The sequence below is a fragment of the Podarcis gaigeae genome (genome assembly GCF_964106915.1).
Source record: "Podarcis gaigeae genome assembly, chromosome: 5".
NCBI lineage: Eukaryota > Metazoa > Chordata > Lepidosauria > Squamata > Lacertidae > Podarcis > Podarcis gaigeae.
The window spans coordinates 95,293,220-95,311,605 of NC_139681.1; the positions used below are offsets into that span (position 1 = coordinate 95,293,220).

Genomic DNA, 18,386 nt, shown 5'->3' on the forward strand with positions numbered 1-18,386 from the left:
TACTCCTCCTCCTCACTCTCCATTTGCTCCCCCTCCTGTGTCTCTCCTTCTGAACCCCTGACATCCATCCCCCCCTCGAAGCCCCCCCTTCCCCCCTCCCCCTCTTCCGGTGCGGGTTCCGGGTGCTCCATTGTTGTAGGGGTGAGTCCAGGATACAGCTCGTCCCCTGAGGCTTGCAACCATCGAGATAAGTCCAGGAAGTCCCCCATGGGCTCGTCGACGATGACCTCCTCCGCTTCCATCTCCTGCGCGGTGTGCTCGAAATCTGAGCTCGACCCCAAATCACCCAAGAGCCCTCCTCCCCCTGTTGCTTGATGGGAGTCCACCTCCCAGGGTCCCTTCGGCATGTCTCTGCGCCAGCCCACTTCGGGTTGGTCCTCCCACCAATAAGATCCCCCCGTGCCAAAACCTGAAAGCGATCCCTCCGGGGAGCTGCCTCCCGGAGCCGAGTCCTCAGCTGACGAGAAACCCCGGAAAGTGCTGGCCGAGAGTGTGGGTGTGAACAAACAATCCTCGAAAAAGCCCGCCGGCATAGGCTTGTGCGGGAAAAGTGTGTGGAATTCTTCCTTGAGCAACTGCTCTTCCACTGCGTAATCCGGCACCCACCTGTTGGCGCTGGCCGGGGTGTCCTCTGTGGCGAGAAGATATTCAATCCCGTCCTCCCCCCACCTTGAGTCTAAAATCTCAGTGGCTTCATTAAGTGGCTCCCCTTTCGGCAACCCCCCTTTTTTGGGCGCTTCTCTGAGCTGGTCTGGCGCCTTCCCCGGTGCTTGAAACCTGTGGGGCTCTCTGTAGGGCGTGAGCACTGATCTATGAAAGACCGGGTGCATTCTGGAACCCTCCGGGAGTGTCAACCGGAAGGCCACTGGGTTGATCTGCGCCTCTACTTGGTAAGGCCCTAGCTGCTTGTGCCCTAGTTTCTTCTTGGCTAACGATCTGGCTGGAACTGCTTGTGCTGCCAACCAGACCCAGTCTCCCACCTGGATGTCCTCCCCAACCCTCCTGTGTCGATCTGCCTGCACTTTGTAAGCCTGTTTTGCCAACTCTAACTGCCTCCTGAGCTGCTCGTGGATCTCCTGCAACTCCGCTGCCACTTCCTCTGCTCCCTGTGGCTCCCCCTCCCGCACTGTGTCCAAACCCGGGAAGGTTCTGGGATGCCTCCCGTAGTTGGCGAAAAATGGTGTCACCCCCGTGGACCCGTGCTTCGTGTTGTTGTAGGCAAACTCGGCCAACGGTAGATAGTCCACCCAGGTCGATGGCTGCTGGTTCGCGTAGCATCTCAGGTACTGCTGCATGATGGCGTTGACCCTTTCCGCCTGCCCGTTAGTTTGCGGGTGTCTCGCCGACGCCAGGCTGACCTTGACGTTCAGGAATCCCATCAGCTTTTGCCAGAAGTTGGAGATGAACTGGCGCCCCCGGTCGGACAAAATAGACCGTGGTAGGCCGTGCACCTTGAACACGTGGTCTATAAACATCTTAGCGGTCTGCTCGGCCGTGGCCACCTTCGCGCACGGAATGAAGTGGGCCATCTTGGTGAACAGGTCCACTACCACGAGCACTGCCGTCTTGCCCCTCGAGCTGGGTAGATCTGTGACAAAGTCCAGGGCCACCCTCTCCCACGGTACGAACGGTGTCTGTAGCGGTTCCAACAGGCCCGCCGGCGGCTGGTGCACAGGCTTAGCCCTTTGGCAGGTGTCGCACCTATTGACATAGTCCGCGACATCCCCCCGCATCTTAGGCCACCAAAAGTCTCTGGCTACTAAGTCCACCGTCTTCTCCTTGCCGAAGTGCCCCGCGCTGGGCGCGTCGTGCAGCTGTTGCAGGACCTTCGCGCGGAGGCTGTCTCCTGGTACGTAGAGGACTCCCTTGCGTAGGAGCAGGCCATCGTGCACTTGGAATTCGTCACCCCTCGCCTTGCCGCTGCACACCTCCTCCATCTTGGCTCGGGCGAACGAGTCCGTTTGCAGCGCGCGGCGCACCGCGTCCAGGTCCACCGTGGCTGACGCGCATGCCCACGCCTGTGGTGTGAAAATGTGCTTGGCCGCCGCCGGTGCCTCTGCCTCCAGATACTGCGGTTTTCTGGACAGCGCGTCCGCCAAGACGTTGCTGTTTCCTGGGATGTACTCAATTCTGAAGTCGAAATCTGCAAAGAACTCCGCCCAGCGGATGTGTCGCTGGTTCAGGAACCTCGCCGTGCGCCAGTACTCCAAGTTCTTATGGTCTGTGCGGACCTGCACCGTGTGCTTGGCTCCGACGAGGAAGTGCCGCCACGCCTTGAAGGCTGCATGTATGGCCAGCAACTCCCTGTCCCAGATGGTGTAGTTCTGCTCCGCTTTGCTGAGTTTTCTGGAGTAGAAAGCGCACGGCCTCCAGTCCCCCTGGTGGTCTTGCCGCAACAGAACGGCTCCCACGGCCCTGTCTGAGGCGTCCGTCTCCACTCTCATGGGCCTGCTGGGATTTACGTGCAGTAGGTTCTCCTCGGAAGCGAAGAGCTGCTTGAGCTTCTGAAAGGACTGCTCCGCCTGCTCCGTCCAGATGAACCTCTTCTTCTTGGAACTGAGGGTGTCGGTGATGGCCGCTGTCTGCATGGCGAAACCCTTGATGAACTTGCGATAAAAGTTGGCAAAACCGACAAACCTCTGTACTTCCTTCCTATTGCGTGGGCTCTTCCAGTCCAGTACTGCACGTACCTTGGCACCGTCCATAGCCAGTCCCTTGTCGGACAGTTTGTAGCCCAAGAAATCCACCTCCGTCTTGTCGAACTGGCACTTCTCCAGCTTGGCGTACAGCCTGTGCTCCCGCAGCCTCTGCAGAACTTCCCTGACATCTCTCTCGTGAGCCTCCGGCGATTCCGAGAAGATCAGGATGTCGTCCAGGAAGCAGACGCACTTCTTGTAGAGGAGACCCGCCAAGACATGATGCATGAAGGCTTGAAAGCAGTGGGAACCATTTTTTAATCCAAAAGGCATAACTCTGTATTCATAAGTGCCCAGCGGCGTAAACATGGTCGTTTTCCACTCGTCGCCTTCCCGTACGCGAATGAGATTGTACGCTCCGCGCAGATCCAACTTGGTAAAGATGCGACCCTTCCTCACCGTCGCCAGCAGGTCATCGATCTTGGGCATAGGGAAGGCTGAGGGCTTGGTCTTGAGGTTCAAGACGCGGAAATCAACGACCAGCCTCTTCTGGGGCGTATCCCTCTTCTTTACAAAGAACACGGGACTGCCTCCTGCCGCCTTGGACTCCCGGATGAATCCCCGCTTCAGGTTGTGATCTATGAACTCCCTGAGCTCTTGCAATTCATCCTCAGACATGGAGTACAGTTTCCCCGTCGGGAGCGTCGCCCCAGGCAGGAGGTCGATCTTGCAGTCGTAGGGTCTGTGGGGAGGCAGCTTATCCGCCTCTTTCTCGCAGAAGACCTCCAAAAACTCCTTGTATTTGTTAGGCACCGCTTGCAACATGCCCAAGTTCAGCTGTGGTCCATCCTCGTGCCCCTCATCTTCCAAGTCCGCCAGGATGCAGTGTTCTGCGCAGTAAGAGGAGCCGAAGGTCAGTTGCCGCTGGTACCAAGATAATGCCGGGCTGTGCCTATCCAGCCAACTCATTCCCAACACTATGGGCGTGTCTGACAGGCGGGTGACGTTGAAGCTGATGACCTCACGGTGGTTTCCAATGCGCATCACCATTGGCGGCGTCTGCTGTAGCACTTGCCCTCCCAGTAGCTCCCTGCCGTCCACTGTGACGACTTTCAGAGGTACCGCCGCTGGCAGAAGGGCTATGCCATGTTGCTGGATGAACTGCATGTCTATAAAGTCTGCATTGCTCCCCGAGTCTATGGTGATGGGAATTTCCACAAGTAGCCCATTGGGGAGCTGAAGGGATGCGGTGAGCTGCACTACTGGTTTGGGTGGGAGGGGGTCGGTGGGCTGTAAGATCCCTGGGGATTGCTTCACTGACTTGTCTGGCTGGTCCCCAGAGACGCCATCTCCAGCCAGACAGTGGAGTTTTCCTGCTGCGACTCCCTCTGCTGAATTGCGTCTGTTACTGTCGCTGCGGCTGCAGTATGCTTGTGAAACCGCTGGGGACACTCTTTTGCCATATGCTGAGCACTGTCGCAGATGTAGCACTTCCTGGTTCCTCTAGGAGGCTTCATCTTGACTGCTCCCGGAGTTAGGGCTCCGACTGTGGAGTGAGCCTTAGCACCACCTATCTCCATCGGCTCCTCTCCCCCTCCCAGCGGAGGCATGGATCGAGCGCGCGCCGCCTCCTTGGGGAAGGGAGGCAGTCCTCTCGCTGGCGTGCGTCCCAAATGCCCTTCCTCCTTGCCCCAAGGGCGTCCTTCCAACCGAACCCCAATGGAGAGTGCCCGTTCCACCACGTCCTTGGTGGTTTGGGGTCTTCCCCCCCTTGCGATCTCGTCTTTCACAGCTCCGCTCAACCCCTCCCAGAACAGGTCTCTGACGGCAGGCGATTCTTTCTCCCAGGCTAGCACGTTCACCAATGCGAAAAAACGTGAATGATATTGCCTCACAGTGGCTCTACCTTGTCTTAGTCCGTGAATCTCCTTCCTAGCGATATCCACATCAATCTCAGATAAAAAACACGCATCCATCACTTTAATGAAGGCAGCCGCATTTTGGAGGGCTGGATCCTTGTCTCTCCATAGATTGCGCAGCCACGATTTCGCCTCCCCCCGTAAATGCGAAATAATAAATCCCACTCTCTCTTCCTCATTTTTAAAGTCTTTGTCAAGCAGCTGCAGTGCATAAATTACATCTGCTCTGAAGTTAGGATACTCCTGCAGGTCCCCATTGAAGTGAGATACCAGGCTCCCTCCTCTGTTCCCCAGCCCAATCCCTTCTGGTCTGGTGGCCGGTAGCCTCTGTGTACTTAGCACTTCTAACCTGGTTCGCAGATCCTGGCAGGCAGCAGCTGCTTCCTGTTCTTTCTTTCTGGAAGCCGCAATTTCTGCAGTCAACTGCGTCACTGCATTTTGCAAACTCGCTATCTTCTCTTCGGTAGTCATTTCCCTGTTTTTCGTGAGCTCGCGAAGCACCAATCTTCACCCCTCGCTGCTTTCCCGCACTCCACGAGGTTGCAAAATTGGTGAAAATGGAGAGGGGACTTACTGTCAGGACTGCCGCTAGGTCCCAGCTCACAGAGGACCAACGCCCAGTGGATATTATATACAAAAGTCTTTATTGAAGTTTAGTTTCCATTTCCAAGCTCTGGGCGCGCAGACCCACGTCTTAACGCTAGACCGGCTAAGTCCCCTCTGACTCACTGCTCCACCCACACCAGTTTAAGATTCTAGCCCGGCTCCACCTCTTGCGCTGCTCTTTCCTGCGTTGGGTCCTTCTGCCCTCTGGGGTTCCCTCCTTCCTGGACTCCTCTGACGCGGAGCCTCCTGAGTCTTGCCCCTCCCTCCGGCGGGCTTTAGGACCTGGCTCCCTTCCCGGGCTCCCCGCTGTGCCGCGCTCCTGTACATTTGAACTTGGCGCGCGCGCCCAGCCGGTGACTTTCCTTCTGACCGTTTCCCCGCTTCCTGATGTGGGTGTTGCCAAACCTGACTCCTCTCCTCCCTCTGGTGGTGAGGACACTGGTCCCGACTCCTGGGACTCTCCCTCCCCACTGCGCTCTGGTGGAGACGCTGGTCCTGATCTCCAGCTGCTGCTCAGGGACTCCCCGCTGGCCCCTCCCTCTTGAGGTTTCTCCCTTGGAATCTCCCTTGCTCTGGCCACCGGCGCTCCCTTCTGTGAGTCCTCCGATTCGCTAGAGAGGCTTGTGGAATAACTCTGGCCACTGTCACTGCCTGCGCCCCCCCTCGTACTCCTCCTCCTCACTCTCCATTTGCTCCCCCTCCTGTGTCTCTCCTTCTGAACCCCTGACAAGTAGTAATATATCTTACATGTGTCTCAACAAGGAATCTTAATTACCAGCTCACCTCTTGCCCTCCTTGCCCTATTGCCTTCCAAAACAGATGGTTAATCTTAACTTTTTATCTTCAAGGATCTTGAGTTCACATCATCATTGAAAGATCTCCTTCATTTGGAGGTCTCTAAACAAAAGGCCTGACAACCATATATCAGGAGTGCTCGATGGCGTCTCCTGTCTGGCAGGAGGCTGGGCTCATTTGCCCCTCTGGTCTCCTATTGCAATATGACTCTATGAAATAAGAATTTAACATTTCTTTCTTTCTAGATCCTTTGCATAATTACATTTAAGCTAATATATTTCATACATTATCATAGGTAGCCTTTTAAAAGAATAAACCTTCTCAAAGTGAAAAGGAACAGTTTACAGCCTCAAAATAAAAGAGGGAAAAAAAGCCTCTTCTTCTGTTTACACTCCCCTTCCAGCCAGTTGCTTTCTTTTCCATTTGCTCTTGGCCTTTTTAACCTTAGGAAGAAGATATGGCTCATTTTTAATGGGAGGCACATGGTGTTATTTTACTATTTACCCACTCTTAATTTTGACCACTCTTACAGCTTAATTGTACTCTGTAACATGCAAGGTCAGTGTCCTGCTCTCAGCCTGTAATTCCCTTTTTACGACTTTGAGTATTGTTTTCTGCTATAAATCAGGGGCCCCCCTTGTCCAGGAGAATAAACATTGCCAAGGTTCTCTAGGCAGCTGGTCTTCTGCCTGGCATGAAACATTTGAAAATCTTTAAGCTCATTTTAAAATACAAGCACTGATCAAACATATAAGCTTTGATAAAAAAAATGCAGGCTTATGATTAGATGCCTCAAAACTGCAGTTTTGATGAACAGAGGAACAAATATTTAACTAACAATTTCCATTAAGCCAACTGTCAAATTTCACTGAATGTCACACTTCCATTTTCCAGGAGGTTTTACCAACACAATACTTTACTCCTCAATCGCTCTAAAAGTAAAATAATCTGCAGTTCTATTAAACCAGCTTCTTACTCAACTAGTGGATGTACCTCCAATGACAGGAAGTGGAAAGGTCCAGGAGGGTAGTGTCTGTGTGTCCAAAGCTGTCTCAGGAAGTGCAGAACCAGAAAAGACACCAGCACAAAAGCCAAAATTTCCAAGATCCCAGCCATTCTCCTGTTGTTATCTTTTCTCTGCCAATTTATTTTGCTAGTACAGCTGCATGCACTGGAACGTAGTTTTCCCAATAGAATGTTGCTTCCCTTCTCTGTTCATTCACCAACAGCCTTTTATATAGTCCACACTGAAGATAGGAGTGGCAAGATTTATTGCACCAAACAGAATTTAATTAGTTCTCGGGATATAGTTCACTTTGTACGGATAAGCAAGTTACTTGAGGGTTAAGGTGAACTTGCCTAGCCCTGGAAAAAGATGGGGGAAAGCATGCTAGAAAGCAAAAACCCCAGCATCCATGGAAACACAAGCAGTGTCTGCCTTTTACAGGTTGTTACAGGTATAGTAACAAAACAAAACAAAAGCAGAGACATCACCTTGCCAACAAAGGTCCGTATAGTTAAAGCCATGGTTTTCCCAGTAGTGATGTATGGAAGTGAGAGCTGGACCATAAAGAAGGCTGATCACCAAATAATTGATGCTTTTGAATTCTGGTGCTGGAGGAGACTCTTGAGAATCCCATGGACTGTAAGAAGATCAAACACATCCATTCTTAAGGAAATCAGCCCTGAGTGCTCACTGGAAGGACAGATTGTGAAGCTGAGACTCCAGTACTTTGGCCACCTCATGAGAAGAGAAGACTCCCTGGAAAAGATGGAGGGCACAAGGAGAAGGGGACAACAGAGGACGAGATGGTTGGACAGTGTCCTTGAAGCTACAAACATGAGTCTGACCAAACTGCGGGAGGCAGTGGAAGACAGGAGTGCCTGGCGTGCTCTGGTCCATGGGGTCACGAAGAGTCAGACACAACTAAACGACTAAACAACAACAAAAACAGGTATAGTGACATCCCTTATTGCAACTCGGGCACGGGGGGGGGGAGCCAATGCAGTGATATTGAGGGGGACACCCCCAGTAACACTTTGGCCCTCCCTGCACACAAACAACAATGCTATAGCACCTTCCACTCAGCAAGTTCCCCAGCCACTGTTACAAAACCTGCTTGTGCATTTCACATGTTGTTTAGTCGTTTAGTCGGGTTAAGAACTTTGCTTCAGGATGAGAACAGAAATGTTGCTCCGGTGGCGCGGCAGCAGCAGGAGGCCCCATTAGCTAAAGTGGTGCTTCAGGTTAAGAACAGTTTCAGGTTAAGTACGGACCTCCGTAACGAATTAAGTACTTAACCTGAGGTACAACTGTAATAATGATAATATTATAATACCTTTATTGTCATTGTACAACCTGTGTACAATGACAATAAAGGTATATTATTATTATTATTATTATTATTATTATTATTATTATTATCCCTTCCTCAGGTTCTTTATCTACAAAATGGATTTCGTCCGGAGAGCCTTTCAGAGGACTGTAACGTGAGGGCATATGTCCATCCATCCCATGAGGAAAGAAAACAAACTTTTTGAAGTCAAACTAAATAAGCCTATCCTTCATTAGCACTAGGATAGGTAATTTCAGGAGAAAACTGTACTCTTTTTTTAAAGAACAAAACAAAAGCCCACATCACCACATTTGCTTTTAAGAAATAAATCTTACTTGCTTCTTTTGAAGTTTCTGTATAAAAGCATAAACTTAGTAAACTTTTGTATCATTTAAAGAATTTAAATATTTTGTGATTTGAAAAATAATAATTTTATTTACATATTTAGCATTTGATAAATAACCATGCCTACTTATCATACAGTAAAAGGTAGAGGAGAAGGCGTTTTCTGTGATAATTGTTTCTCCCTAGTGAATGATTAAAGTGTCTGGCATTTAGTTCCAGGGAAAACTTTTTTCTAAGCAATAAATAATGGGCAGGAGAGAGGTTAGTTACCCAAGGAGAAGGTTAAATGTTCAGGCTTCTGTTTAATTCATACGCCTTCAACTGATGACAGTGAGAATTTTGGTCTTTGAATACTGATGAAACCAATGAGGGAAAAGATGGAACAACTTATTCACTGAGATCCACATTGTAGATAAAACAGATATGTACTCTATTGCAGGGAATAATTAAAAAAATATATGGTGTGAATAAGTCATTCTATTGCAGGGACTACTAATAACCTCTCTCAGTTAGAAATTGAGCAAGAGATGCTGCAACACTGGAATATTATCAAAACAGACATTTTAATATCACATCACCCAGACACACTTGCTAAATAGAGTGAAATAAGAAGAGCCCCGCTGGATTAGACCAAGCAGATGTCTAGGGGAAGCCCACAAGAAGACCATGAGCACAACTACACTCTTCATGCTTGGGATAAGTAAGCTTATGTATTCTCCATCCAGGGGCGAGGGGGTCTACATCCTCCAGGTAAGTCTTTGGGTGTAAGTTTAAAAAGTGAGCATCTCCTTCTGCTCATCTAAGACTCTCTGGATAAATTCCTGGCTTCCTGAGCTAGATAAATTACAAGTAGTGTCAGTGGCGAAAGAAGGATAACTGGCACCCGGGGCGGGGTGTCGGGGGCGGGGCAAATCGCCTGCCAGCACAAGCGCGTGCACCGCTACGTATCGCGCATGTACGCACGCTGTATGTATGGTGGTGGGGTCCTCTGCTTGCAGCTGCAGTGGCATCATCATTGGAGGGATCCTTCGCTCGTGACTGCAGGGGGTTAAGGTATGCCGTACGGCACTTGAGCAGTGCTGTGCATGTGCCACTGGTTGGTTTGCCAGTGGCGCCTCTCGAGCGCTGTATGGACGGTAGAGGAGGATGCAGGCATGAGTGGAGGATCTTCCACATGCAGCGGCGGCAGCGCAATGGCGGTGGCTTGTGCCACCGCGCCCAAAAGCGATGGGGCGAACCGCCCGCGGGGTGCCTTTTTATCACCCCTCCTCAGAGATGGCACCCGGGGCAGACCACCCCCTTGCCCCCTTCCTCCGCCACTTAGTAGTGTAAGATGTTTCACTTTGGAACAGAGATTAAACCTTACACTAATAATAACACCAAGAATATCCTTTAACACACATTAGGCGCCCTTTTGAACCCTTGGCCATTCAATCATATTTGCCATCAAATTTATGAAAACATTTGTTTTTTCATTATTTTCAATGCAAGCACATGTGGGTTATGTAATCCACTTTACTAGTTAACAATAATCTCTGAGAAGTGCTGTTGAGGTGGCACTGAATGCAAATATTATCAGCAACCCACAAAATCCTGGTGGTGGCCCTAAAATCCTTGCAGGGAATGTAATGACTCTATGAATTAACCATGTCCACATACAAAACAGGTACTTAGTTTCTCCATCTGAAGTACATAGAAATCAGTGAAATCCTGTGGTTCATGTAGCAGATGATGATCTTGTTTATGCTTCTTTATCTCCTCCTTTGCAAATAAAAGCACAAACTCCCTAAAGGACAGCGCCTTCTTGCGTGGCCCTGGAAGATGCTTCAGGACCCAAGGGAACATTTCACGGAGCTTCAAGGGAAGTAAAAACAAAAACCAGTAATTACCATGAAGAAGCCCAGTAACATGTTCCATGACCCAACTTCTTTTGGACGCCTGTTTGGTATCATGGTTGAGATCAGCCTTTCCTAACCTGCTGGCATCCCGGTATCTGGGAGCTCAGTGAGTGAAGCATCTGTTTCTGATTCCCATATCCACTAGTTTATTCTAGTAGAAGCTGTAAATGACAATTTGACAGCTGAGCAAATCACTCTCTCCCATATTACTGGTTCTATAGTATTTGTGGGAACATGGCTCTCTCAAAACATGCAGATTATATTTATTAATAACATATAAAAGCAATTATCTCTACAGGATTCCCATTGCCTTTGGGCAGTACCATCAGCAACCCAGCATATCTTCATGGATGTCTAGTGAACATACGGAGAACCTAATCCATTTACTCTGGATTAATTCGGGATTATGATAATATGGAAGATATCACAGCTTCTCTCCCCTCCAGCAATCTTCCACATCCAAGGGAAGAGAGTAAAACTTGTAATTTTATGGGCTTGGAAGAGAACATCTTTGTTTGAGACTCTGTGCTGTCATATGATGCCCTAAATCATCCTGACACAGTGTATGTGGAAGGTGTTGAGGTGCTGCTTCTGGTCGGTGTTCTGTTCTGTCGGTGCTCTGTTATATCCCTAAGAAGACTGTCATCCTCCTCCATCTGATATAAACAGAAATTTTACCTGCTCCCATTGTATAGGATTGCAGCCTTTTTACTAAAGTCGTACATTTTTCATAGTATTACAAAACTGCCTGTGTATTTATAAACACACATCCCAATGAATCATGTAGTGTGCTGAAAAAAACTATGCTGAGTGGAGGACTCTGAAATGGGATTATTTATTGATTAGCTTCCTGGTTCATGTAGTAACAAACAAGGCTTATACAGCCATACCTTGTGTTGCGTCCGCTTCATGTTTCGTCTTTTTGCGTTACGTCCTGCGGCAACCCGGAAGTACCGGAATGGGTTACTTCCAGGTTCTGCCGATCACGCATGTGCAGAAGTGCCAGATCACGCTGTGCGCATGCGCAGACACAGCACTTCGAGTTGCGGGCATTTCATGTTACGGACAGGCCTCCAGAATGGATCCTGTCTGTAACACGAGGTACCGCTGTATTCTGCTTTTTACACACGTACACACACACACACATGAGAAAATGACAGGGTTTGTGGTAAGACAGTACCCAGAATGAGTGAAAGTGCTAGACTTATATGCAGACCAATCACGCTACTTGAAATAGTGAAATACGCCTATTTTGCATAAGAAAACTCTGCAATGGGGTGTCACTGCTAGTGGGCTGCAAAACTGGCTGGGTATTCTTCCCTTCCTGGTATTGACTAATACCCACATATTTTCAAGCTATTTCTTCTTATTTAATGCATTTTTGTAGGTTATTTTCACAAATGAATGCACTTATTGGCACAAATGTAGATGCATTTGTGTACAAAAATTATCTATAGTCTGATAGGGCCATGAGAAGGGAGAGATTGGAAAGAGCCCTGTTCTGTTTGTCTCTTGTCCGCATGTTTCTTCCTTCTTCATTAGGACAGGCTTTTGAGCTGTGCCAGAGTATCTGCTGGAAGGAGAAGTGGGAAGACTTGCTTTGATGGTTTAGCAGCACCTGGGGTATATTTCACCACACAAAGAGTGGTCTTGCAAACAGCAGGACTGCATCCAGAGCAACCTGTGCTCTTTGTTTTGTTCCACCTACTTTGATGGCATAATAGGTGCTATCAGCTAGCTGTGCAGTAAATTTTAGATGGGAATGCCTGATCACTAACTAGTAGAAAGTCTGGAGCCAACTGATGCTAACTGCTTGAGTAATGCTGAGGCAGTAATATTTTGAAACAGACAAATGCATCAGTGATGCATGCTCGCTCAGAGTGATGTTGCTCACTCTGAGCCCCCCCCCCCCCTTCCCCAGCAACAGCCTGTGGCTCTACAGCATGGGTAGGCAAACTAAGGCCCGGGGGCCGAATGCAGCCCAATCGCCTTCTCAACCTGGCCCACGGATGGTCTGGGAATCAGCGTGTTTTTACATGAGTAGAATGTGTGCTTTATTTAAAATGCATCTCTGGGTTATTTGTGGCGCATAGAAATTCATTCATCTTTTTCTTCCTCAATATATTCCAGCCCCCCACAAGGTCTGAGGGACAGTGGACCGGCCCCCTGCTGAAAAAGTTTGAGGCCCCCTGTTCTACAGGAAGCCTCAGCAGTCAAATGTCTTTGAGTCCTTTGCTCTTGATTTCTGAGGGACCTGCGTGTACATGGGGAGGGTGCTAGTTCTATGCATATGTATTTGTGTGTGTGTGTGTGTTTTCCAAAGTTTAGCAAATCCATCCAAATAATTTAAATCTTAATTTTTTAAAAAAGGTTTGCTGCTCCTCTTACAAACATATGCCCATTGCTTCCTGATGTTGCTCCTTCATTCTTCTTCTTTAATCATCTTCTCATCCTTCTATTAAATTTAATCCATTTTCATGGCTAGCCATTGTTGTTTACTTGCAATTCCCAAAGATGTAAATATCTATTTCACATGTGCAGCCCTTCCATCACTCTGTTTCCAGACCTGGAGTGTAAAAGGTAAAGGGACCCCTGACCATTAGGTCCACTCGTGACAGACTCTGGGGTTGCGGCACTCATCTCGGTTTATTGGCTAAGGGAGCCAACGTACATCTTCCGGGTCATGTGGCCAGCATGACTAAGCCACTTCTGGTGAACCAGAGCAGAGCACAGAAACGCCGTTTACCTTCCTGTCAGAGTAGTACCTATTTATCTACACTTGCAGTGTGGTATAGTAGTTAAGAGCAGTAGACTCGTAATCTGGGGAACCGGGTGTGACGTTACCATATATGAGAGAGTGCTGGAGGGGAAATAGTTAAATAGGTTGCACCAACAGGACCCAGGGGGGTGGAGTCAGTGGGTCTATAAAGGAGTTCTGAGAGGAGTTGTGGGGGTTAGTTCGTTGGGAGTTGTGGGTGGGTAGTTGGTTGGTTTGAGTGGGTTGGCTGGTTGGGAAAGGCAGTTGGTAATAGAGAGACAGGTAGGGCAGTTGGTCCTTGAGTGTGGGGTGGTAGCAGAGATAGAGGGACATAAGACTAAGAAGGTAAAGAGGAACAATGTTTGGAATGCGGTAATAGTTTGTTTCAAGTCTGAAATAAAATACACTCTTCTTTATGAATTGAAAAGCTGACTGAGACTGAAGTGATTTTACCAGGGAGGACCTGGTTGGTGGCAGCGGATTAGTGGTGTACGGGTCAATAGTCCGTGAGACGACCGGGGGCTCCGTACTAACGTCACAAAATTGCTGGTAGCGGCGGGATTCAATAAGTCTAAGAGCCTGTGACAGGAAGCAATACACCTGGAGAGGGGAAGGGTAAATCGGTGAAGAGATTACCTGGCCCGAGGGTGTGATTGAGGATAAACCCCAGATTGCCGTGTGGCCGAGATAACAATAAGAGCAAGAGATCTCAAAAGACTGTTCTGGCAGAGGCTTAGGCTCAGGGTCAGAGGAAGTAAGCTTGAAAGGTTAGAGGAAAAAACCTAAAGCTATACTTTGGGGACCAGGGTCTTGGAAAGCCAAGCCGGGAGGAACAGTGCTGAGAGTAAAAGTCTCTTATTTAATTAGTGCAAAATATTGACTCAACCATAATGTCACCCAAGAAGACCAAACACCCAGTGAGAGAAAACCCACATGAAAGCTCTGGAGAAGAGAATGGGAATCCCCAGGGGGGAGAAATGAGAATAGAAGAGATGACTAAAACCCCACCTGAAGTAGAAGTTCCACAGTTCTCAGAGGATTTTGAAAAGTGGAAATTAGGACAAGAATATAACTTGAAATTAGAGCTTGAAAAAAAATAGAACTGAACAATTTAGGCTGGAGCAAGAATTAGAAAAAGAAAAATTGAGAGTTGAGCAAGAAACTGAACAATTGAGGCTTGAGAAAGAATTGGAAAAAGAAAAATTGAGGGCTGAGCAAGAATGGGAAAAAGAAACCTGTGCTGGAAAATGACCCCAGCCATCAGAAAAACCTGCCTTGCAACCTCTGGATCTAGAAACTGAAAAACTAAAAGTGTGAAAGGATCCTTGAACATTGTGGAGGATGCTTTATCATGAAAACCAGAGAGTGAAGGATGAACAAAGACAATCAATACTTGGTTTTATATATATATATATATATATATATATATATATATATATATATATCTCACATACAAAACTGTTTGATCAGGATGTTGAATGGTTTCTTTAAATGTAAAGGTTCATCATTGTTCCATCCGATGTGTATGTCTTTAAGGGGCCAGAGCAAGGGCCAGAGCAAGGTAACGAGACCCAGCTTTACAGCTGTGAAACATAGCAGGTGCTGCTGAGTTGTACTGATTAAGCTGTGTTGGCAATTGGGTGTAGTATATAAGGAGCAGCACCTAGCTCTCCCATTACCCTGGGGGTTGGGTTGGTGGTTGGGTCTGGTTTGTTATTAATGTATTTAGTGTATAAGGAGTTTTTGTTTTTCTTATTAAAACCTTGTTTGAGTTATTTCTGAGTCCCTTTTTAATGCATGGTCTCCCCAGCAAGCTCTCTGCAGCGCTAGCATACTGCAAATAGCCAACACAGGAGTGTAACTTTAAGAAGTTAACCCTCCTGAATTGAAACTTCTTAAGGGGGGAGGTATGTGACGTTACCATATATGAGAGAGTGCTGGAGGGGAAATAGTTAAATAGGTTGCACCAACAGGACCCTGGGGGGTGGAATCAGTGGGTCTATAAAGGAGTTCTGAGAGGAGTTCTGGGGGTTAGTTCGTTGGGAGTTGTGGGTGGGTAGTTGGTTGGTTTGAGTGGGTTGGCTGGTTGGGAAAGGCAGTTGGTAATAGAGAGACAGGGCAGTTGGTCCTTGAGTGTGGGGTGGTAGCAATTAGCAGTCCTTCTTCTTGCCAAATTTCTCTCTCCTCCACTCCTGGTCCAATCCAAAAATGATTAAATTAGCATCCATTAACCTCGGTCGAGAGGGGAGGTTATACAAAAACAATGTAAAGCCCTTTGTTGAGCATAAATCATTGGCTCCCCTTTCTTTCCCCAGTATCAGACAGAATAACATCACAATGAACGTGATTCTTTCATTTTGCAGGGGACATCAAGAAAGAAAAGATCATTTGGGAATCACATAATTGCAAACGTTGCCTGGCCTCCCCCTTCTGTTCTGACTGCTGCAAGGATTTTTGCGCTAGTTAAAAAAAAATCATTCAAATACCTTCATAGCTCGAACGCAGTCTTTTCAGCAGCTGTTTTGGAGAGGTTCGGGGGCAACGGATGCTCTAAAAAAGATCCTGGGTACGGCCAGGAAGTCAAGGGGTCCCACTGCGACCTAAAACGTGCTCCCAAGGGGTCTGCCTGGTTCCATTAGGAGCCAAGTGGCCCCAACGGTCGAGCCACAGTCGCTGGGCTCAAACGCGCTCCTACAGCAGACAAATTTCCCGCAGTTCAACCAAACAAATTATGGATTAGTTTTTATTTATTGGAAATAATTTGATTGGTGCACTGGGGGGGGGGGGAGAGTCTTCTCTGGAATTAGCTGCTGTCCTGCATGAAAACAAGCTGTTTGAAGAAACCAAGGTAAATAATATAAGACTGCCATCGGAATCAAGGGTGGGGGGAAAGGGCTGCAAAGCTGGACGACTGAAAGAGTTTGTTGTTTTGGTTTTGGTTTTTTTGGTTTTTAACTGATTTAAGGGACTTTTAGCACCACATCTACAACATTCAGAACATGTTAATAAAGATGAGGAGATAAAAGAAGCCATAATTAAGTGAGCCATTGACTGGATACAATATTGAATTAGAAGTGTAGCATGAATTATGGAATATAAATATGAAGTTTACGGCGTGTATGGCATTGCAGGAAAACATATGGAAAATGATATAGATGGCATCTCACACTGGTAAAATTGGCAAAGATGTAGAGAATGAAAAATAGGAAGTGTTGGAAATGTGGAGAGGCGGAGGGAGACCTCTACCACATGTGGTGGACCTGCGGCAAAGTGAAGGGCTTCTGGAAATCTATCTATAATGAACTTTTAAAAAAAAATTAAGTACACCTTTCTAAAAAAAAACCAAAGCCTTTCTATTGGGATTGACAGGGAGGGAAATTAAAAAGAAGGATAAAACCTTTTTCTGTACGCCACGACAGCAGCAAGAACTATGTTGGCCCAGAACTGGAAAACTGATGTAATACCTACTATTATGGAATGGCAGGTTAAAATGATGAATTATGCAGAACTGGCTAGATTGTCGGGAAAAATATGAGACCAAGATGAAAAGAAGTTTCATGAAAGTTGGAGTAAATATTTGGTGTATATAAGAGATAATTGTATGGAAAATAATTGTTCACAGCTGAAAATGCTGGCAGCATTAATATGAAATCAGTGTGATTAATTTTGAGTGATGTAAAAATGGAGATCATAGTAAAATATGCAGGAATGAATGATAAACAGAATAAACTTTGGAAGAAGGAGGGAAAGCGTTGGATATCTAACGGTATGTAAAATGTTTATTTTGAGATGTATAATTGAAAAATTAATGAAAATTATTGTAAAAAACAACAAGGTTTGAATGCAGTGAAAAGGGAATTAGAAAGGCTTTGTTGTGTTAGCTTAAAGGTAAAGGTAAAGGGACCCCTGACCATTAGGTCCAATTGTGACCGACTCTGGGGTTGCAGCACTCATCTCACTTTATTGGCCGAGGGAGCCAGCGTACAGCTTCCGGGTCATTCGAACCACCGACTGTCTGATCGGCAAGTCCTAGGCTCTGTGGTTTAACCCACAGCACCACCCGTGACCCTGTTGTGTTAGCTTATCAGTGTTTATTTCTTTGTCATACTCATCTGTACTGCTTAACCTTGTTAAAATTCTTTTTTGTTAAAAAAAAAAAGCTCAGTGTTTCTCCATTCCTGCTTTCCTTGAGCTGTTGTTTGGAACCAGTCATCTCAGTGACCCCACCTCCATTTTACACGTTGAAAGAAAGGATAGGGGGAGGGGGAGGGATGACAGTTTTAAACTTCTCCCTCTTCCTTAGCTGCTTCATGTGAGATTGATAAAGGATGTGAAGTCATCAAATATCCCATAGTGTCTCCACACAATCTATTTCACTCCTTCAACATGGAGTGTTGCCTTCAACATGAAGTTCCAGGGTCAATGTGGAGATTTAGAAGAAATATTTTATTAACAAGCAACCACCCATAAATGTACAGTACCCATCAAACTGAACCAAACTGAACTGAATCCACCAACTTAACCTTCTTCAACTGAACAAGTTGACAGTTTTGTTCTTAGCCTTCAATGCCCCAGAGATGCATATACCAACATGGAGTATGTGTTGAAAGGGGAACTGCAGAAGAGGGAGAGAGGAGAACCTGAGGGAATAGGAATGATCTGTGTGTAAGGGAGAGAAAAGTAAGGAGAGGGGGGAGGGGGAAAGGGACTGAGAGTAAAAAGGGGGGATGCAAAGGAAGTTGCCCAAAAGGAGGGAGTAGGAGGCATGAGGAAAGGGATGAAGATGAAAGCAGAGACAAAAGAACAGGAGGAGATGGGGTGAAGGTGAAAATGGGTGCAAAGCAGAGCTGCAGAAGATAAGAGAGAAGTGGCTTCAGAAATGGAGCTGCAAAGGAGAAAAGAGACCTCAGTAGCTGCATGGGATTAGATGGGAAGGGAAGGGGAAATTTTAGGGGGTTCATGTGTCAAGAGTGGCCAAGGGGTCGCTGAGTGAAGGAAATAGAGGTGCAGCCCCTAATATTTTCCTATTTTATTATGTGTTGCAGTGGGGAATAGCACTGAGTTTATAAGGATTAGGATGTGCTGTAGCCCCT

At 47.3% G+C, this 18,386-nt stretch overlaps 1 long non-coding RNA gene across 1 annotated transcript; it reads left to right on the top strand.

Annotated features, from left to right (window-relative positions):
* The first annotated feature begins 11,664 nt into the window (after positions 1–11,664).
* LOC310845171 lies at positions 11,665–17,991 on the top strand. The gene is made up of 2 exons (XR_014564539.1): positions 11,665–12,033; positions 17,928–17,991. It is a non-coding gene; the product is annotated as an uncharacterized lncRNA (long non-coding RNA).
* The last annotated feature ends 395 nt before the right edge of the window (positions 17,992–18,386 follow it).